Below are 22980 nucleotides of genomic sequence, written 5' to 3' on the forward strand. Positions count from 1 at the left end.
TACACTGTCATGGTTTAAAATTATATTTAATAGATTTAATATTTTACTAAAGTTATTGTTTTAAAGAACGCATTTTCGAGTTTGAGTTTGAAAAAAAAATTCAAAAATTATCTATTATTTACTTGGAAAAAATTGGCAAATGAATTTTTTATCCCTAGTTTGAAGCCTGGTAAATTATATTTCTAAATAAAATTGGTTCCGATCACAATTTCTTTTTTAATCGGGAAATATTTGGTAAAAATTTCCTTCTTGATTTCAGAATAATTTCACCTTCTTTTCTTATAAATATCTCAATAACGTTTTAAAAATTGTTTTTATTCAAATGTGACAGGCTTTAATTCATCTCTTTTACATTCGACACCGTAATGGGAATATAATGTTTCGCCATCTGTTTCTCTGTAGAATGATTGATGTAAAAATATTTTTTGTTAAAATTTAGTCAAAAATACTACTATTAATTTTAACTTTGAACTTTCTTACTAAATTCAATTGTATAAAGTAGGAGAACCAAAAAATCCAGAATTTTCTGAAATTTCAAGATTATTTGGAGAATGTTTATTGTCAAAAATATTCTACTTCTGAAAAAAGCAAAGAAACTTAAAAAACCGATTAACTCTAAAGAAAAAAAGTACGTGTAATATAATTGTAAAATAACTATACATCGAAAGGTCGATTAATAAGGCTTCAGAAATCAATGTTTGATATTTAAAGTAATTTTAGAAATCATTATATCTTTTTTTTTCTAAAAGATTTAGATAATTTAAATATGTAATGGAATATTATGCATGGAAATATTAGATGTTATAAAAATTTATTTCAATAATGATTTCTATGATTTCAATAGTTATATTTAAAAGCAAAATAAAAACATTTAATCAATCTCAACACCTCACTGATTTTTCTGCATGTACCATTTAACTGATTCCTTAGGGTTAACGGTTTCTTTTATCCAATGCAATCGTTATTGCTTATTTAGTTAAATTTCATAAAAATAATGTTAAAAATGATTCAACATATTAATCATAGATGCAAAGTTTGAAAAAATCCTCAGTGAAATGCAGAGAAACTTATATAAATTATTGTTCTATATAATACTTGTTTAAAGAAGATTCCATGATGAACCAAGCATTATTATTTGTTTGGCGATTTGTTGTATAATCCGTTATTATAATTGTCATTTCAATTTTAAAGAATAACAACAAAAAGTACGATTATGAAGTTTTTATTAATGCTTCGGATGATTTTTAATAATTTATCGTTATGTCTTAACCCTAAAATTGAGCTGTAGTTGGAAGGAAGAAAATATTAATTGTAACTTGATTCCTTAAAATCTATTTAGTACGAGAGAAGATATCAAACATAATTTCTTTCTAGCATTCATTTTATTATCAGAGCATAAAGTAAATATATTTTCCAAATGCTCTTCTTAGATTTTAAAAATTTAATGGTCATTAATGATTCAAGGTCAAATACATCAAAAATTCCACAATATTTGGAATTTAACATTAGAGAAGTATCCAGTATAATTACTCTTGAATATTCATTTTATTATGAGAGTAAAAAATAAATATATTTTTCTAAGTGCTTTTCTCTAAAGATTCAATGGCCTTTAATGATTCAAGGTCAAATATACCAAAAATTTCTCAATATTTGGAATTTAACATTAGAGAAGTATCCAGTATAATTACTCTTGAATATTCATTTTATTATGAGAGTAAAAAATAAATATATTTTTCTAAGTGCTTTTCTCTAAAGATTCAATGGCCTTTAATGATTCAAGGTCACGAAAAAATTGTTTAACATTCAGAATTTTGCATGGGAGAAATATCCAGCATAATTTTATGATGAGAGTACAAAATACAAATACTTTTTAAATACTCTTCTTCTAAAGATTCAATGATCTTTAATGATTGAAAGCCAAATACACCAAACATTTCACAATATTTAGAATTTTGCATGACAGAAAGTATCCAACATAATTTCTTCTTAACATTCATGAGATCATATATTTTTTTAATTCACTTCTTAGAACTCTGAAGATTCATTGTCAAATTTAAAAATTCGAGCTATTTTCATAGTGAGGTTTTAATTAATAACATTTACGAAAATATCCAAATTAAGTATCATTATTTAAGGAATATGAGGGAAAATGATATCTCGATGTACACTGATTTACAAACCTAACTTTCGTTGAAAATTTGGAACTGAGAACAGGAATCGATATTTAGCATAATTTATTTCTCGACAACACTTCGTTCCCTGCACATCATCACCAATCTAAATCCCTCTGCTGCCTCCCGAACAGAAATCGTTAGTGGCCGCAAGATAAACAGAGCTAATATCACTGATCTGAACTATACACATCTCGACAATCTTCTTCAGTGCCAAACCCGAAAGAAGAGGATGAAGGGGGAGGAGGGGGGAGGAAAAGTCCTCCCTGCACTAAAGGGTCATTTTCGCTGGGCCAAATCCTTCTCTCCAATACTTTTTTTTGTGCCTGTGTTTGGATCTTTTTGACAGTGGAGGAAGTAAGGATAAAGAAAATGGGGTCGTTCCATTTTTTTTATTCTTTTCTTTATCCCCCTCTCTCTTTTCCAGGCTTGATTTCTAAAAGAAACGAAGAGGGTGACGGGGGGGAGGTCGCTCGATATCAGTTTGGAGCTCTGCCAGACGAAAACCCCTGTGTTTTTACCCTTCGTTCACTTAAAAGGCAACAGGAGACAGTTTCTCACCCTTGGCACCGAACCCAGAATGTGTCCAAAAGAATACAGCCCTCCGTACAACAAGTTATTATTTTATACAAGAGTAACGAAAGGGTGGAGAAGAGATGTTTCGTCCGCCACCCCACCAGCTTTTCAGACAGCTCCTGTTGTGTTTAAATTTATAGATGACTGATGTAAGTTATAGATTCTAAGGGTATAGGCGGTTTTCATTAATGATCATCCATTTATAGGCATGAGAAAAATATGTGTTTGGTCGGTTTGCAGTTCTTATTTTGGTTCGGAATTGTGGTTTTAAATCCTTTCAAATATATGTTAGATTCTAGAAACAAATTACAGATTTTGCATATCTATAAGAAGTCAAATTTGCAATGAATTTTATTATTAGAAGTAATTAACCACCTTCGAAGACCAGTTTTTATTTGCAAGGATGACAACCAGGATGTATTATAGCATAACTATGCTATGTTATAATACATAACTTGATTTTCATAATTCCCTCCAGAAAGCATCCTTCATTAAATTTCATTTCAAATAAGTAGATTGTTACGTCGTTATTTTAATAAATCCTACACCTGTTTATTTATTATTTACATGAACCTTTCTTATAAGGCCAAGTCTAATAGCAGCTTAGTGCCGTCTATAACCTAAGTTCCTGGTAAAATATTTCAAATTACACGTTGTCATTTACACTTACGTAATTCAATTTTTGAAACAATGCAGATTATAGACAAAATCTGTCTTTCATAGTTTTCAACAATGAAAAAAAATCTCGAGATTTAATTTTTGATGATACAAGGAAAATTATTTGAATTTCATAATATAAAATACATTTATAGTTAAAAAATATGAAAAAGAAAAATGCTTTTTAAAAAAAAATTCAAAACTTCAGAAAAACATTTCATAACAATTAAATTGGTATTAATAAAAATATATTTTTTTAAAAATTTTCAAATATATAAATATTAATCAATGTGTTACAATATTGTAGGGATCTATCGTAGATAAACGGAAAATTTCGCTTCATTTAAACTTTTTAAAATTAAAAAAAACGCACCGAGATGCATTATATCTGCTATCCAAAATATATTTATGTTAAATTTGGTAATTCTGCATCATACAATCTGCCCAATGAACCGCCAATACACAAACACAGCTCAAGCATCCATTTTCTATTATAAGTAAAGATTATTAATGAAAAGCACCATTTGTTCGTTTAAATATCTTGAATGTATGGCTTTTAGATTTTACAAAGTTTAAAATAAAAAAATGCAAAGTATAAAGAAATAGTTTCTAATTAGGGCTTTGAAATTCTAAAGATCAGTGATTAATGAAAGTACATGTTAACGTCAAAATTTATAATATGCAGCCTTCTACGAAATTAAGATTCCATTTATTCAAAATTTTTAAGCCTTAACTACTTAAAAATCGTCTATCTATGTAGCATATAATAAGAAAAATATATGATGAAGGTGATTATTATTTTATTAAAGTTGAGAAGAATATTATTAATTAATTCATGCATGACAGGAATTTAATTATGATTTTATTCCTTCTAACTAATTCGACTTACGAAAAAGATTACAAAGATCATTTTAACATTGACGGAATTTATCACTATAATATTAACGGAATTTATCATTTTAACATTGACGGAATTTCCTTTAAAGCTAAAATATCAAGTATCTACTATTTTTCTAAAAATAATCTGTAGTAAGTTATTTATGGATTCTATAGACATTTTGAATAACGATAATTCCATTTACAGGTATAGATATGCAAATTAAATAAAGATCAGAATGTATATATTATACATTTCCCCCATCCTTCCTAGTAAAAATAGATAAAATTACTATAAAAATTGTTTAGAATGAATTGTATTTTCCAAATATATTCCAAGATAAAAATTCTTAAAAATTTAAAATTGTATTTATCTGATATAAAGTATGAAATCTGAAAGAAAATATGGATTTTTATTAATGTTAATGTAATTAATTCAGATAATTCTTGTCCGTTTCCACAATATATATAAACCCTCTGCTAAGAGAATATCGAGGAACCATACGCAAATGAGCATTGAAGAGCCAAAATGTTAAGAGTCTTAAACTTTTCTAACCTCCATTAAAATTAAAATTTCTAAGAATTGCTGCTTGTTAGTCAATTTATCATCCATTGGCATAGATAATATCATATTATGCACAAATAATCGAAGTGGATTTTACTTTTTTATTTTATTCCAAAGTTTATTTGTTTTTTAAGTAAAACTCTTCGCAACAATTATAATGAGCTTAGCTTCTTGTTCAGCTGCCATGATCATGACTTTTACATACAACCTATTGGTGTATCCAATCCATGATATTAGGATTCTTATGCTGTCAAACTGGATCAGAGAGACGAAAATATATTCAGGGCATCTTTAACATTATAATAATGATAGGAAATAGTTGTTGGTATTGCTTAGTATCTAAAGAATTCAGCCATCTAGATTTAAGAATGAGCTTGTAAACAGAAGATATGAAGACCATACGCCATTTCAGTTACTCACGCAAAGTAATTTTATTTCTTTGTGAGCATTAAATTATCCGAAGAAAATGGTATAAAAAATGAAAATAAATTAATTCATTCTAGTACTATATAATATTTGCTAGAATGTAAAAGAGAAAACGTGTAAATCAGTTTAAAAAAATTTATGAATGCAATTTCAAGAGAATAAAAGAATTAAAAATGCAATTCATGAAGAGAATATAATTTTTATAAAATAATAGTTTTTATAATATATTTTTTTAAATTCTTCAAAAAGTATTTCAAATAATATATAATATTTAGAACAAGAGGCAAACGATACAGGAGTTACAAAATTGTAAACACATTTCCACAGTTCTGCGTGATTATGAAAGGCTTATTATCCATTCTCATTATCGTTTGCATTTATAAAAATTGAACTTTTCTTTAAACTTAATTTCATTTGAAAAAGTATTTATGCATGCTTGATTAAGAAATTCTAAGAGTTAATAATTGAGAAATGTACATCTTTATTTAAATGAATTCGAATAGTCAAACGAATAAAAATAATATACAACGAATAAAATAAAAATAATATGCAATATAAAATTCTTAAAAAAATCATATTTTGTAAACTAAAATACTAAGTTCAGATTATACCATAATTTGAAAGAAAAAAGAAGCCTAATTTGAATTTTGTGAAATAAAAGAAAAAAATTTTACTTTACGACTTGGGGGGAACTTGTCACACTCGATATTACATAGAGTATTTTGTTGATTCTGTTTTTGATGTAATGATTCATACTCATTACACATTTTTCATTTATAAGGAGCATTTTTTTCTTTGATAATCAAATTTTTTGTTGATGAACCATGCAAATTTAATGCAAATTACAATGTTCAAAGGAGGTTAAATCAATAATATAAATTATCTTTATTAAATTAAGTGTGAAATAATTTAAAATTGAATTAATATCATTAATTATGTTTATTAAACTAAGTGTGGAATAATTTTAAAAAAATAATAATAATTTATTAACATAAATTCTTTTTATTAAACTAAGTGTGAAATAATTTAAAATTGAATTGATAACATTAATTATCTTTATTAAATTAAATGTATAAGAATTTAATTTTAAATTCTTATACATTTAAGATTGATAATTTTTAATAATATAAATTCTCTTTATTAAATTCTTAATAACCGCATTTTTTAATCCATTTTAAATCCGCAGTCACTTTTCTTGAATATAATTGAATCAAAATATGCATCAGAATTGTTATACATTCAACGCATTTCCACCAATAATACCAAACGAATTTTAATTTACGAACCAGCAAAAAAAAAAAAAAAAAAAAAAAGCGGCAAGTGAATATCACCAGATCCAACTTTCGCAATTACATGTAAATTTTTATAAAATATTCCACAAGAACACAAACTGTCCAGAAAGATTACATTCCGGCTTAGCATCCAGGTCCATTGTCCGATTAAGCACAATGGCGCAACTCCGCCGTCAGAGGCGAGAACCGAGCCGAGTCAATTTGAAGTGTAACAGTTGGTTTTCCAGAAAAACAGCGGTCCGCCTTAAACCGGTTTTTATGAATATGCTAGCATGAAATTCTTATCGCCTAAAAAAAGTTAAAAACGTTCTGAAAGGAAATCCAATATCGAAGCAACAGCCATCCAGTCAAAAGATGTCGAAGAGAAGTCACGACACAGCTGTTGCCACCAGTGGCACAAAAAAAGTATGAAAAAAAATAAAGAACGACAGCTGAACGTTAGTTCTGAAGCTAAAGAAAGAAAAAATATATATCTGCAAGGAACGGATTCCCTTCGCAGGTTCTTCTATAAGCCGGCCATTTTGTCCACGAGTTGAGGATATATCCTCCTTCTTTTTTTTAAAACGATTTCCTGAATAGTGGACAACGTGGGCCGATTATCAGGGACGGGAGAGGGCCAGGATCATCCATAGAGGCATCCGGTCAATTTCCTGCCGGTGTATAATGGTAATAAAAATAGAAAGACAGTAAAATGCAGGATAAAAAAAGTATAGCAGTAAGGGGACAAATCATCAAACTTCCGCCATCATTTTTCATCAGGCACTTTGTGGCTCCTATTTTCCTGCTGTTCGGTGTCCGGAACTTTTTTTGGCTGTTTTTGTTCATTGTCTTCGTTTTGGTTTTCTTCTGTTTTTGGCATAATGGTGAATGAATAGCGGCCTAAAATCGGTGAAGGTTACCGTTACAATGGACGATGGAAAGCAAACGATTCATTTTTATTTGATCGTTACTCGGGTTTTCTTACGCCCGATTTACGATGGATAACCTTACGAAATGTTTTCGAAAACAAAACTGTCCTTCGTTTTTTTTTATTTATATATTTTTTGTAGTAGGTGGTGGCAACGAGGATGATAACAGGCTTCATGTATCGGGAATGCTGCCAATATATTTTTTTAATAAAAAAATATGTGATGTAGAATTTCACATACAACATTTACTTTCTTGGCTCAACTTTATCGAAACAAATTTAAGAAATGTTTAGAAAATAATGTAATAATCAATAAGAAAAAATATATCTCTTGATAAAAGTCACTGAAGTATCATTATTAAGTATAAAATTTTTAGTATACAGATATGTGTCGTCGACGATTTCAACATTTATGTTCATTTTTTCATGTGTTGTTCTACTTTAACAAAATGATTTAAAACATCTGAATATTTTGCCTTACAACCAAATAACGGCCTCTTCCCAGGAAAATATTACAAAATATAAAATATAAAGGATATAAAAAAACCTGAAAATTTTCACCGTTTTCATTTTCTTTGAAAGTTTTGTGATTTTATGTAATCAGAAAATATATTTTATTAAAGATGCGTCATGTCATCATTTAGTAGGCTGTTTTGAAAACAATTTTTGATCACAATATTTTTATTATGATACCAAACTCAAGTATGAAGTTAAAGAAAGTTTCGTATGAAAAAGTCATTTAGTCATCTTTTTTTAGAAGAATTAAAACACTACTATGGAGAAAATAAATTAGCAGATTCTTTCCTTTTCATTTCACTTTAATATAAGTTGTGAAAAATAATAAATCTAAAAAAAATAATCGCTCAATATAACTAATTTCCATAAAAAATCTATTTATACGGGTTTAAAACTTTATAAATGTATCAATGAATATTAAAAAAAAAGGTTCAAAAATCAATCATAATAGCAAAAAATTCCATAAAGGATAATTTTAAATAGTATGTGCAAACGATTTATTTCTAAGTATAATTTCTTAAAACAAATTTCGAATAAATATTTTTCAAACAAACAAATCGAATAAATATTTTTTCATAAATCCAGTAAGAACAAGCTTTTTTGTTGCCATCATGTATGGCAACAAAGAAAGCTTGTTCTTACTGGATTTATAAAAAAATATTTATTCGATTACAAAAAGTCTAATACAATGTCGAACAACAAAAAGTATTATGTAGATGTAATAATAAATACTTTAATATTGTTTAGATAAAATAATTTAATTGCTGAATAAAATATGTTATTATTATATTTTATAGCGTACTTAGTATTGCTTATACAAAATAATAAATATTTTTATTTTTATAAATAATAGCCATGTTGGTGACCAGCTAGTCAGCCGAGAATATTGCTTGAGTTTAACTTCGATTAAATGTCTTACGAAACTCTCGATGTTCGTAATACCCTCTACAAAGAATTTTCAACCATGAAATTGGGTTATATGTTTAAGCAGATTTATTTATAGCCCTCACACCTGGTCTAAGTTTTATGTACATGAACATTCTTAATGGAATGCAATCTCATGGAATCCTAATGTCATCAAAAATAAGACGTTTGGTTAATCTATTTCAAATTGCACGTTTTCTTTTGGAATAATTTAATTTCACCTTCTAATTCCTCATAAAAATGAATAGAATCTTATATCCTCAGTTTTCAACAATAAAGGAAAATCGCTCTAATAATGAAATAATCGCTCCTTTAATAAATGAGAAACAATGAAAAACGATTTCAATTTCATTCTAACAATGAAATGTATTCTAAAAATTATGCAAACAAATATTTTTGAAAAAAAATGTCAACATTCAGGGAAAAAAGTTTGCATTAGAATTAAATTGAAATTATTAAAATGACAACTTTTTGAATTTTGAAATGATTTAAATAACAGTTTTGTGCAGTAGTACTTTCAGAAGTTATCGAGGAAAAACGCAAAAATCTTACTTAATTTCTAACTAATTATTATTCTAAATAAAATTTTAAAACTAACGCTACTCCTCTCCCGTTTCCAAATTATATATGTGCAAAATTTGATAGCAATAGCTCAAACGCTTAGATTGTAGAGCACTAAAACAATCAATTATATATATACACTCACATATTAATTTTTATTATTAGTGAAATTATGCTTTCCTTATGGATCAGCCGATAGAAAGTTTTACATTAATACTTCTGCTGATGGTTAGAAACTTAGTCGCATAACATTCACAATAATACAAATAATCACCATGTCGAAATAAAAAAAGGAACAATAAATTGTAAAATTATTTATTTCAGGAGACCTTAAGAAGTACAAAAGTGGCAATATAATGATTCATAAGAATTTTACTTAATAAAAACTTAATCGACGTTGAAAAGTATTTCGTACGTTAATATTAAATTTTGTGTTTAAATGCATTTCACTTTAAATTTATTTCTTGATTATTAACAAATGAAAAAGAAATAAATATTTATATACAAATTTTTTGTGAAATTCCAGAATATCCACCGAAATAATATTTTTTTAAAATTCTTCATACGATTTTGATATATAAAATCATATTAAGGCACTTCTCCATGAATAAAAAAATTGAGTACAGTGAGTAGCATGGTGATAAAAAGTTGTTCTTGATAAAGTCAAATTTAACCTCCCTCTAATAATTTTAATTGACTTCAAAAGAATTTCTAAAGGCAAATAATTTACCGTCAGCTTTAAGATAAATATGACATTTGTTTATTTTAAAACTGTTCGAATCTACTTGGAAGAAGATAATTCATTCGTATCTAGATTTCGAAACGGAAGTATATTTTTATTTCTTCTAGAAATTAAATCGCAAACAAGAAATTTTTAGTAAATTTCTTTTACATGAACACAATAGCATTATTAATCTTAAAAATTTAGGTATTTTTACAGACTTTATTTAACCCCTTTAATAATTAAAAAGGTGAAACTTAAAAATCGATTTTTTTTTTCAATCATTTGTTGATGTACTTGAGTTCTGAAATTTTGTTTTGTGCTGGTGTGTATTCTCGATAACTATATAATAAATTAAAATCTCCAGAAATTGATTATCATTCAAATAATTCCCATATTTGTTAATTGTTAATTAATTTATTTACTTCACTGATATTAATTTCCATATTGATTCTCTGATAATTCCTTAAATTTTGATTTTAAAATGGGCCACCTAGTAATAAGTTTATAAAAAAATATTCCACTATATCCAATGATGTGAGCTCTAAAAAAATAACAATTAAAAATGGAAAATTTCAAAATAAAATATTTTTGAGCGAAAACAAGCTTTAAAGAATAGCAGAAAATAATACGTAAAAAGTGATGCACTTTGGCCAATAAAAAGAAAAATAAGCATCTCAGAAATTAAAAATGAATATTTTAAATTACAATTTACTTGAATTATTTATACCCCATTTAAATTTGTTTTAAACCCTAGATTAGATTTTTTTTATAAATTTGATTTTTAAATATGCCAATAAAAAATGTTTTTTTAAAAACATTTTAATTTTTTGATTTAAAATTGAATAAAACCCTTATATATGCTTTGAGAATGTCCATAATCTGCATAAAAAAGACAGAATTTTAGTTGAAGATTCATGGTATTTTACTCACATATAGCGATAAGCTTAAAACTATTCCTGTTAAGGTAAGTAACATTACATTGTTGGAAACCTCTGTCAAGTGAAAATGAATTTTTTATCTTTATTGGTTACCCACATAATTACCGAATCTTTATGCCATCGGCTATGAAATTACTTTCTCTTAACACCCATCTTTTCATTTGATGGCTGTCTTGACAAGCATTCAATAACAATCCGTTTCAATCAATCTTGCTTGAACTCGTGAATCTTTGAAGCTCAGAACCACCTTTCAGGCTGCCATTAAATTTTAGCCACACGTGATCAATGTGCCTTTCTCTGTAGGCTTTCTCTTCAAATAATATAATGCCCTAACGACACCAATCACTATTTTATGAGCTCTGTCCTGATTGATCGAAAAAATACATGTTTTATAAGGAATCTTTTAGCATGTGTTAATTAGATTATAAAAATACAACATCAACTTACGTTAGGGTATTTGATTTTCTAATTTTATTATTCAATTGGTTATTATTATGGTTAAGGAGCGTTTTGAATCTTATTGATTTGTAATTCTTTCACAAATATTTATTCAGAAGGAATAATTTAAGTGATAATAAAGTAAAAAGAAGTATAGCGACTTACTCATATAATACCTTTCGAATGCCGGCGTCCTGGCATAGGGGTAGCGCGTCTTCCTCCGTGATCTGGGTATCACGGGTTCGAGTCTCGGTTTGGGCATGGTTGTTCGTCCAATTCTATCTGTGAGATGTGTGAATGTGCCCGCCTGTAAATAGGGGTTGTGCAAGCGAATGAGAGATGCGTGAGTAGTCAAGTCGAACTCATGGCCCTAGTTGGCTCTATGATAAAAACAAGAGGCGCTTCCCCCTTAGGCTTAAATCGGCTGTCTGACTTCAACAGCGGGCTTCTCCGTGGCAAGTGGCATAAGTAACAACTAATACCTTTCGACTAATATTTTTTCATTCTTGCAGCCTCATAATGACCAAAACTACACAAAGCAGAGCATCGTTTAAAATGCAAAAACATCAGAAATGATTTAATTAGGTTTCAATATTGAGAAAACAAATATTTGGGTGCAACTTTAACAAATAATACTGTGTGGTATTGAAAAGAATCGAACTGTTAATTAAAGTACCTAGATGACCGTTTTCTTAATCCTATCTTATAGTTTGTTTAAAATTATAAGCGAAATCTAATTGAATTGTAAACGGTGGATCTTACATGAGAAAATAAAAGTAGGGGAGTCCGAAGAACTTACCACTACTCCACCAACGACACGCTTTTGGAGATAATGTATAGCCACATGTCTATAGTTAGTTATAAAAAAAAATTGTGTATGCGTAAGATAGCGTTTTTTTTTTCTTCTTTTTTTTTTCAACAAAGGCGCCTAATAGATAAATTTAAGAAGCAATATATATATATATATATATATATATATATATATATATATATATGAAAGGTGTATTTTTATTCATAAATAGAATGGAATTTTCAATTTTTTTCACATTATGAAACGCTAAAACAGCTATAAAATATTTCTTAATGAGTAGATTATTTATTCTCTAGTTCAGGAACTGTAAAATAAATTGAGAATTTGTTTTATAAAATTTTAAAATATGCATTAGATTTTAATTTATGAGGTGTATTGAGGAAAATTTCCATCGAAGATTAAAATTTGAGAAAATAGTATTGAAAGATATAAAATAGCGTCAAAATATATGTAAATTCAAATATAAAAAATCAGTGCAACTTCCTTAGAAATAGGCTTAGAAACAAAATTCTAATGGTTTTTAATTAAGAATATTAAATTTCATAATTCCACAAACAATTGACTTTTCAACGTAGCCATCTACTTAAATAATGCATAATTAACAAATTATAAATTCACATATTTAAAAAAAATTAAATATCCAATACAATTCTTTTACAACATTAAATATCTCAAAAAGAATCCAGACATTTAAGCAGGTATAGAAGTTACCTCAAAAAATCAAGAACGAACATCATCAAAGAAGAAACTAAACAACTCGTAATTCTGTTTTCTCGACTTTTCCAAGAATTTCCATAACAGCGACTAAGATAGAGAGGAAAAAATTATCAAACTGTTTATGAAATTATTTGATTTAGCGGTATAGTGTTTCCCCTATTTTTTTTTTCACGTGATGTTTGAAAGATTCACAAAATAGCCCCACGGCCGTACATTAGAAGGAGGCTTGCTTGTTAGCATCAATTCTTCTCAGGCGTATTCTTAGATATCCACTGGGTTAGAACTGGAAGAGGGAAAAAAAATGGGAAAGTGGGGTTATAATTTAATTGTTGAGGAACCTTTTAATGTCGAGCAATTTGTTATGTCGTGGTGTCGTGTATTAGCCATATTCTTCGTTCGTAGAATAAATGGTGTATGTTTGGAATGCTGGATGATAAAATGCCAGGTTCTTATGGGACAAATTAAAAAGATTATTTGTGAGGTAGCGATTTGTTATATTTAAAAAGTAATTATAAGAAAAGGGAACATGATATTAAATTATAATAAGATATAAATTATATTATATTATTGAGCTTTACAATTACTTTTTTGGGGGGGGGATTTTATTCAAAATTCTTGTGACAATTTTTTTGGATAGAAGTTAAAGCTTCTTTAAAAAATTTCAAGTTGACAAAGGTAATATATTATTTCGAAATTTCCGGGTTCATTTGGATAGTCGGGGTTATATGGTGTGAAGAACGCTCAAGTAGCAGGCGGCAGTAGAAAATAAAACAACGACGTTTATTTACACGAAGACACACAGGACAGCACAAAGACGACAACTATACAGCACAGAAGGCGATTATCTTCAGCCGAGACGTGCAGCATACAACAATATACACAGCAGCATACAACAGTATACACAGCAGCTCTACTCCGTCGCTGCTCCGCTAGTCCCTGGAAGACGAGTTCTTCGCCGTCGCTTCCGACTACTCTTCGACTCCACTGGTCCACGACTCAATTCACCGTCGGTTCACAACTCGATTCACAACTACGACTCTGGTCTGGTTCACCACGACGACTACTCTTCGACTCCACTGGTTCGCAACCCAATTCACCACTGTCCGGCAGCTGCGGGTGCTTCCTTTTATAGGTCTCAGGAGGCAGAGCTAGAAGCCTCTCAACCAATCAGGAACGTTCGAGGCGTAACTCCTTTCCTACTGGACGGATCGGGAAAATTCTCGATGTTTCAAGTATAATCTATTTTGGCGCCAAAATCTCCAAATTCATCGCCAAGTCGCCAAATGGTTGCCAAGTTTGTCGCCAAGCTCTGGGACCTCCCACTATGCTGGGAAGCCGCATTACAGATTCGTAACAATATATTGAAACAGGATATTGATATCAAATAGTACCAAATTTGATATATTGAATCGCGGGTTTTGAGCAATCGCGTTTGCATATTTCTGGAAGTACAGACTGACAGACCGTCAACCTTCATTTGGATTTGACTCAAAGGTCGATAGCTGGATTCACTATACATGTTATTTTGTGTACCGAATTTTATTCATCTAACTCTCTTATTTCTGCAATTATTGAGTAAACTTATATTCGAACAGCCTGACTTTCTCTTCACTCGGAACTTCATATTTTACTGAAAATTTGATAGTAATCTGCAAATTTTGTATAAAGACCATGCACCAAATTTCAATCATCTAGCTCGAAGCGTTTTTGAGTTGTCTTTGTCTCAGACAAACAGATAGGCATTTTCTAAAAACATGGGTTTTTTCAAACTCAAGGAGGTCTAAAACATGAAAATTTGCCAAAATCTTGAATTCGAATTTTTTGACGATTAGAATACCTTGTCTATACTTCGTGCACGAGAAAGTAAATAACAGAAGAACCATTACGTGTTGCAAACTAATAAAAATTTCTTCATTGATTAAATGGTAATTTTCTTTTACTGATATATTTATTTAGAAACAAATTATGAAAATTTAAACAGGGACGATATTTTTCTCGTTTGGTATTCTAAATAAATGCTCTATTGAGCTTCTGAAACAGTATAAACAATTGTTATATTATAATGATTATTAATAAAATATCTTCGAAATGTTAATTTTCCTTTTATTAAGATTTAGCTGACAATTATTATATTTTATATTAAGAAATTTAGTCTGTGTTACCACTCTTTTATAATAAAGTACACACGAAAACAGAATTCCTTCTTTTTTAAACAAAGAATTGAAAAGACGATTCTATAAGCTATGAAATTTTGAAATTAGGTCTCTAACGAATAGCAATCAGCAATAAGAATAACCTTAGAAAATGCAATAACACAATTTGCATTCTTTCTGCATTTGAATTTACCTCATTAGCTTAAGTAAAACTGAAGGATTATTCTCGTTACTTTCCCTCTTTCGACGAGTTGTTGCAACTTGCTAGGCAGTCAAATTAAATGCAACTTAATAATAAGTAAATTATAACTAGTGGGTTAATTTTCACATAGTATATAAAAAGTATATTTCTCTCAATTTTGAATAATTTTGTTATTTGGTAACTAGCATGCATTTGACATAAAACTGAGTTGACATTCTTCAACTTTTTAGCCAACTGTTTTTAATCAGCTAATTGTTTTACATAGTATTTGTGAATAGGCACAAATAATTTAGAAATGAAACAATGTCCATTTTACGTATAACAATGTAATAAAATTCAACGCTTCAATAGCAAGAGCACATAACTGCATCTTTTCTTTTAACACTGTAAGAATCAGATTGGCTTCAAATCCAAATAAGTTGTACTTTATGCAGCAACGAGTTAAAAACGTTTGGCATTTTTTAAATATTTACGCCAACTTTTGGCATTGGATCATATCTTACATAAAGTAGCTTGGAAATCGAATCTCATTCCCCGATAGAATTTTGTAGCATTGTTATTATTTAATTAATCTAATTAGCGACATTGTTAATTATTTATTTAAATTAATTATGTTAAAAACCTTTAACATTACATATAAATAGTAATTCATCTAGTCGCAAAAGTATTCGCACTTATTTTTGTATCTAAACAGCTCAACGAAAGATGAATAAGAATTATAAAAAGATAAAAGTAAGAATTATAAATGGTGGCAACTGCTATACTCGTATAACGCCAATTTTAGCATATGAAGGTTTGAATTATAGGATTCATATCAAATTACTATAGGATGCGTGATAATTTTTAAATTTTTTTACCTGAATTTTTGCATTTAATTTACGTACGAATTTTATACATATTTTTTTATTGTTGTTTTGTAATGGCACTTGCCATGGACAAGCTCGCTGATGAAGTCAACGATTTTAAACCAAGGGAGCGTCTCTTGTTTTAATAACGCCAACCAAGGCCAAGAGTACGTCTTAGCTACTCACACATCACATTCGCGTGCACAATCCCTTTTCATAAGGGGGCACATTCACACATCTCATAGATAGAACAGATGACGAGCAACCGTGCCCGAACCGAGACTCGAACGCAGGACGCCTAGGTCACAGGGAAAACGCGCTACCCCTATGCCAGGACTCCGGCTCGAATTTTGTATCATGTACCTTACGAGACCTAAAATATATATTAAATAATCGGGAATCTAAAGTAGTAAATATGGGCAGAAAGATACTTTGATTATCCGCCAGAAAGTTGTTTAAAACATCTTGAAAATTTTTTTACCACAAAGCATATTGTTGAAGCAGATCATAATTTTCAATTTTTATTATCATACATTTATTAATCGGTTAACCGGGTAATTAATTTATATGCAATTCGTTTTGCACTGAAATATTTCATCATACCCAGTTAACAAGTTAAGAGCTCGGACTGATCTGAGTATATTATAAATTCATATATAAGTTAATCTTATCTGAATAAAATATAATGCTTAATTTATTTTTTTAAAGTCATTTGAACTTTATAATCAAGTTATTAATCTGAAATATGTAGGGAGATTCAAAAGTGATACAAAAAAAATCCTGAACACGAATGAAGATAATAAGATACTATTCTCACAGGAATCCTGGAAACGATCTCCGATATTATTTTATATGAAACAAAAATTATTTTCACTATAGCTTTAATATAACTAAATTAAACTCCAAACTTCAATTTATTTATCTATTTCATGGACAGATTTTCAAATTGCATGAATTAAAAACAATAAAATGAATGGTTTAAGAACGACAAGAGTTAATTAATGACTGAAACGTCAAGATAACATTAATATATGAAATCAATAATCAGTTGATTAAAATAAAAATAATTAATTATCTATTCTTGAAATTTAATGACTTAATTTCTTGTTGTGTGTGGAAAGTCATAATGAATTCATGACCAATATTTGAATATATTCAAATATAAAAGAAAGTGTGAATCAAAGTTTGAGCAAAAGCTCTTAACTTTTGTCTATGTGCTAATTAGTATTATTTAATCTGCATAAACACTGCAGATATTATTATATTCGATGAAATGTACATAATTTCATTCTGAAAAAATACATTATTTTTCCCCCTTTTCTTTAAAATCTGATGAGTACTAATGGATTTAGAATAACACATACGATTTATGCATCCATTTAATATTTACTTCCTTTAAAAATTTTCATTTACGATGACAAGTTTTTATAATGAAAAAAAAAACTCCTCCTAAATCTCCTAATTTTTTTCCAGCATTTTCCATTTTCTTGGACAGTGTAATAAGCACAGTATGTAAAAGCCCTGACGTCATGAAATGACGTTACAGCCGACTGCCCGTTAAACGTAGTAGAAATTGTCCATTCCGTTACGTAATGGACACGAACGGACGCGAAGGGGGGTGGGGTGAAGACACAGGCGCGACGTTAAGTCGTAAAGGGGGATCAGAGGACTGGAAAAAGGTTCGCTAATTAAGTCTTCTGCTGAGGGGTGAAGATTTTTTTTATGAACAAAAGTTTTTTTCTTGTTATATTTTATTTTTTTGTCCGTTATGGAATTTTCAGCTTTCTTTCTTTTTACTGATGATACCAGTGAGACATTAGCAGCTCCACAGAGTTTTTGATTTTTCTTTTTCTTCTTCGTTGTTGTTCTGCGTTGGAGGATTTTAAATTGCGCGAAAATAATACTTCGTTTATTGAGAAGTATATTATATTTCAACAAAATTACTTATTGGAAGGGAAATAATTGATAAAATTTTATTGTAATTCTATCTTTGTTTTTAACTATTAATTTCAAAAAAATTTAAATAACAACACAGGTTTTATAAGTAGCACCATAGCGTTTTTGAGGGTTTTTTTCGTCGTTGTTGTTCTGCGTTGGAGAAATTTAAATTGTGAGAAAATAATACTTCGTTTAGTGAGAAGTATATTATATTTCAAGAAAATTATTTTATATTATTTTTTTTTTTTTATTGAAAGGAAAATAAGTGATAAAATTGTATTGTAATTTCATCTTTGTTTTCAAGTAATTTCTTTATTTTCAAACAAAAATTAAATAATATCACATCATGTCTTATAATTATGCAAATTTAAATAAGTTATAGAGTGCTATTTCATTGGAAGGCATATAAACAATACATTCAGGTCCAAATACAAAATTATACTTGCGCACTTTTGTCAAAATTTTTTAAGGAACACGAAATTAATTCTTTTGGATTATTATTAAAGCAACTCAATTATTATTAAAGTTATATTCTTAAAGCAACTCAATTATTATTAAAGCTATATCATTAAAGCAACTCAATTATTATTAAAGCTATATTATTAAAGCAACTCAATTATTATTAAAGCAACTCAATTATTATTAAAGCTATATTATTAAAGCAACTCAATTATTATTAAAGCTATATTATTAAAGCAACTCAAGGGTTAATATAGAATGGAAGCCATAATTTTAAACCATGGTGAGATGATAAGATTGGCACATTAATCGGTTTCACATTAGCGTATAGATGGATTTAGTGTGGATGGATTTCCGATGAATTTAGTGTGCAGCAGAACTACTTACAGGAAGACTCTGATGGAATCAGGTTTTGAATCTGAACTTTCTAGCCCCAAAATCAAGACCTTATCAGAAAACCACTGTGACTTCTTATTATTGAAAACATATTTTAAAAACATATCCAGAAATTCCAGTTAGAAAAGAAGAATTTTTCATCACATGGGAAAATAAGCATAAGGAATGTTTCTTTAAGCTGTATAATCACATCTATGGTTCATCATCTGCAGTACATTTTTGAATGGAAGACGACACATTAAACATTTTTAAACAGTTTTTCCAATTTGCGGTTTATTCTCTGTAGCTTGTCGTTCCATTCAACTGCTGATCCGTATTAATGTCCACATTTTGAAGCAACTGTAGAGTTACTTTAAAGAGAAATTGGTAATGTTAAACTGCAGTTAGAAGATAAAGACGAAACTAGACTCATTACTTACATGGTATCGGACTTTAAACCTAGACCCGTCGGACATCGAATCAGAGCAATAGAAGAAAATCTTATGATTAAACATTTAATAGATGGCGAAAATGGTTTCAATCTCAGGGAAACAATGTAATCTATTGTTGGAAATTAAGCAAAAAAAAATCAAGAAAAATGTACGCAGTTATTAAGTTAATATCATTGAAAGATCTATTTTAAAATTTTTAGCCCAATTTAACTTAATTTAAAACTCATTCTTGAGCAATAATATTTTTGAAAGTTATCGCCGGAAAACGCCAAAAATTCATCTAAATTTTTATTCCATTAAAAACTCTCTCCGAGGCGCATACTTCAAGGAATTTATGTGCAAAGTATAATAGCTGTAATTTAATCTATTTTATTCTTCTCTACTGTTTTTAGTAACAGTAGAGAAGAATAAAATAGAACGGAGAGTAGCATATTTAAAGAAGCGAGATTCCGAAGTGATAATACCACTTTGTAAAAGGCTATTTACTATTGTAAAAGTGTGGAGACATTTTTGTAAAAGTGGTTTTACTATTGTAAATGTGTAGAGACATTTTTGTAAAAGTGGTTTTACAATTGTTAAAGTGTAGTGGCATTTTTGTAAAAAGTGGTTTTACTATTGTAAAAGTGTAGAGACATTTTTGTAAAAGTGGTTTTACTATTGTTAAAGTGTAGAGACATTTTTGTAAAAGTGGTTTTACTATTGTAAATGTGTAGAGACATTTTTATAAAAGTGGTTTTACTATTGTAAAAGTGTAGAGACATTTTCGTAAAAGTGGTTTTACTATTGTAAAAGTGTAGAGACATTTTTGTAAAAGTGGTTTTACTATTGTAAAAGTGTAGAGACATTTTCGTAAAAGTGGTTTTACTATTGTAAAAGTCTAGAGACATTTTCGTAAAAGTGGTTTTACAATTGTAAAAATGTAGAGACATTTTCGTAAAAGTGGTTTTACTATTGTAAAAGTGTAGAAACATTTTTGTAAAAGTGTAGAGACAATTTTGTAAAAGTAGTTTTACTATTGTAAAAGTGTAGAGACATTTTTGTAAAAGTGGTTTTACTATTTAAAAGTGTAGACAAATCTTTGTAAAAATATATTTACTATTATTACTCGTTATCGAACTTAAATTTATTATTATTACTATCATTACTTGTTATTTTTAGAGCAAGGTCATAAGAAGTTATCGCTCGAAGAAGCATAGAGAAGAAAATGCGAAGGAACACGAAACGGTCAGGGAGGTATAAGAAAGGTGTATGACGATTCTTCAAATGAAATTTTGTAAACTGCTTTATTCTCATTTCTGACATGTCAGACTCATTTCTGACAAAATCAGATAGATTGTATTCTCATTTATTGTACGGTGTTGTGTATTCTCAATGAGAATGTATTGTTTTAATATTTTCATAATTAAACCGAAAATTAATCAAGTAATTTTTAAATTGTTAATTAATTAACTGTTTGTTAATTTCTTAAATATTATTTCCAGAAATGAAAAGATTTCTTATAATACTGAATTTCTTATAGTATGAATTTAAAAAAAGGAATAAAATAAAACAATTACTTTTTAGTATATTAATAAAAGTTTGTTTAAAAGTTTTTTTTTATTACAATTGTTTTCGATTTTAATTAACTTGTTTTCATTTTTAAAATAATTTTCAACTAATAATGAAGAATTAATAGAATGATTTAAAAAGCTACTTTTACTTTGTGTTTCAAATTCAAAATCCAGATCGTTGCCACTTCCAGAATTTGATTAAATCAAAATTGCCTAATAGTTCTGGGAAAATATTAATCACTCCCTTAATTTTTTTTCTCTACAAATAAACATATACTTAATTTTTACTTTTATTTTTTCTAACTGGATCTATGAGAATGAGTTTTGAGCCATTTATAATACCAGATTAACTAAAATCTCGAAGGTTAAATCTTATGAATGTAAAAATAGCATATAAATATAGACGACAAACACATTTATGCAACAAATTTGGTGAAAAAAAAACAATCAAATGAAGCGATGAAGTCTCGAAAAGAGAAAAACTAGAAAGGTAAAAGATGTTAAAAAGATAAAAGCTGCAATCATCTATCTATTCATGTTTGTACCCAAAAATGTATTGCAGTTCTTTTTATATTTCTAAAAATATTTGAATTTATTAGCGAGTATTTACTAGATCAATTTAATTTCCTTTTTTTTATGTAAGAATGATTTTGGGCTCTGAAGTGGTTAGTATTCATATTCGCCTTTGACATTAAATTTATCATAAGAAATATAAATACTTTCTATAGAAATGGAAGATCTTCTGAATTTAATTTTTTCGAAAAGCATCTTAGTAAGATATATTGAAAAGTATTTAAGTGGAATATTGATTAAATTCAGTAAAGAAAACATATATTTATCGAGCAGAAATACTTTTCGTTGAAATACCATTGCCAGACTAAATTGGTTTTGTTTTTTATTACTTTATGAAGAGGTTTTCCATTCACTACAGTTTAAAATTTAGCTAAATAAAAATTTCGTTACAAAATAGAGTTTTTGAAAAACTGCTCTGAAATATAATCTTATAGAATAATTTCTAAGAATATCTAATAAAACTCATATCTAAACGAATTGCAAATGTTGGTAAATTTTGGTCTTTCATTCAAATATAATTAATGGAAATTAAAGAAATTAATCAATTTTTGAAAGATAACAGACTAAATGTACCAAATAATTCATATTTTAATTGATAAGTGTAATAAATTTTTGAAAGATAACAGACTAAATGTACCAAATAATTCATATTCTAATTGATAAGTGTAATAAATTTTTGAAAGATAACAGACTAAATGTACCAAATAATTCATATTCTAATTGATAAGTGTAATAAATTTTTGAAAGATAACAGACTAAATGTACCAAATAATTCATATTCTAATTGATTACTGTAATAATTCGACCATCATGAAATCCAAATTTCTACAGTAGTGATCATTTTTTCAACAAGCCGAATAAAGTATTAACTACAGATAGCTGATAATATATTTTATTTCAAAATTGCAGTATTCTTAATAATTACAATTCTGTGTTTGCCATCTTGTCATTGCTGTGGTATAGATATTCTTGGAAAGAATTAGGTGGAATCAAATGTCGTTCTCGTAACATAACTACTGTTCAGAATTAGAAAGTTAATTCCACAGTCTTTCTAAATTTTCAAAATGAGCGTTCATCTTATTGAACTAACTATTGTCAAGTGTTTAAAGCTAAATGTTGTAGATCTTAAAACATATCCACACTGGTTATCGATTCAAGTTTTATCTGTGTCTTTAGTAGCTCTCGTGCAATGACTCACTGAAAACAATTAAGTAAATATTAAATTTTTATCATCAGTTAATCATTGAAACTAATTTCTTAAAAGGCAAGCAGTAAATCAATTATAGCAATCTCAGTGGGCTGATTGATTATAAGTAAAATTGATTTTACTCATC

The sequence above is a fragment of the Argiope bruennichi genome, chromosome 4 (assembly GCF_947563725.1).
Source record: "Argiope bruennichi chromosome 4, qqArgBrue1.1, whole genome shotgun sequence".
Classification (NCBI taxonomy): Eukaryota; Metazoa; Arthropoda; class Arachnida; order Araneae; family Araneidae; genus Argiope; species Argiope bruennichi.